Here is a 1,520-nt window from a genome sequence, read left to right as displayed (position 1 = left end):
TTGGAATCTCACAGAGAAGGATGCTGGCTTCTTTGTTTAGCTCTTTCTATACTTCAGGAACACAGCTTCTCTTGGCTTCCTGGCGGGAGGAAGTGGCTATGTATGGAATGCCCATTTGCATTATATAGTCTTGAGGGCCCTTTCTCTTACATAAGGCATCTAGTTTAAATCTTACACTCGGTTCTATAGAAGCAAAACAAGAAGCTATTGAGTCCAGCAGAGGGATCAGCTGCCATTCCTCTGGTGTCAGTTGAGGCAAAGCTTAAAATTCATTCCCACAAGGGAACCTCACCCCCTACTCTCATTCCAGCCTGGGTAAAGAGACAACCACCCATGACATGGTCTTTGGACACAAGCTCCAGGCAGAGTGGAAATAGGGATTCTATTATTCCCAGGTCCCCTTTCCTAGCTCCTTAGTCTCCAGTGTTTTGTTCTTATTCATTGAGTAGCTTGGGGGTTTCTCTTGCACCGGTTGCCACCTCCCATATCTCCTCACAGATATGGTAACTTTGCCCAGATACCTCTGTGTTCACCTCTCCCTTTCTGTTGCTTCTTGCCTTACTTATCATTTGTTTGCATTTCTGAGAAAATTTTATTAGCCTTTTGGACAACATTTATTTGCCAGGAAGGATGAATCCTATTATATGTCTACTGGAACCAGCACATAGTCTCATCTTTACTGATTCTGTGCTTGGCTACAATGCAGCCTGTCCTATGCTTCTTACCTGAGATAGTGAAACTGGGTCTACCTAGCACCATGTTGAAGTCCAGGCTGTGGGTCCCAATACTCAGGTGTCCAGATCAATGTGTTCTTGAATCCCACATCCAATATTTCCAGAATCCAAGGAGTTATTTTTCTGTAACTCATACTCTTGTATCTTTAGGACTTTCTCCAGGATTTTTTCTGCCTTTGATTCATGGGCTGTATAGTGAATAGTGATCCTTTCATTTCTTTTGATGCCAAAGGACTTGGTGATGTATTTCTCTTTGGAAAATATACGAAAAAATATCTGGCCATTGACCTGCTCTAACACTTTGGCTGCCAAGATCAGTCAGTCCCTCCTTTCTCTGACACAGGTACTGAGACAGGGCTTGTAGATGTGAAGTTCCCTCATGGGGTTTTCCTTCCTACCCTGATCTTGTGCCATTATGGAAAATAGGAAGAGAGCCGCACTTACTTTCAACCAAAGTCTTGTTACGGGGAACCCACCAGAGATAACCACTCAGACACAGTTTATAACCAATTCTAAGTATTTTAATTAGTGGAGCTATACTTAGGTATTTGGAAGCCCAAGTGTAGCAACAAGTATTCAGAGCATGGGATTTTCTAAATCAAATCAAATCAAAACAAAGCAAACCAACCAACCAACAAACTAAGCAAACAAACAAACCCCCACATTCTTGTGTCTCACTTGGCAGTAGCAGGGGAAGGGAGTAGGGTGAGTTGGAGAATGGAGGGGTATAGGGAAGTTGTGCAAGCAAGCAGTTTAACAGAGGCTAAGATAAGCAGTTAGCTGAAG

At 43.0% G+C, this 1,520-nt stretch overlaps 1 pseudogene; it reads right to left on the bottom strand.

Moving 5' to 3' along the window:
* Nucleotides 1-614: 614 nt before the first annotated feature.
* Nucleotides 615-1,148, bottom strand: LOC116905672 (annotated as a pseudogene).
* Between the last annotated feature and the right edge of the window lie 372 nt (nt 1,149-1,520).

This window comes from Rattus rattus, chromosome 7, assembly GCF_011064425.1.
Source record: "Rattus rattus isolate New Zealand chromosome 7, Rrattus_CSIRO_v1, whole genome shotgun sequence".
NCBI classification, from domain to species: Eukaryota; Metazoa; Chordata; class Mammalia; order Rodentia; family Muridae; genus Rattus; species Rattus rattus.
The sequence above is the reverse complement of the archived record's forward strand: the minus strand, read 5'-3'. Positions and strand labels throughout refer to the sequence as shown.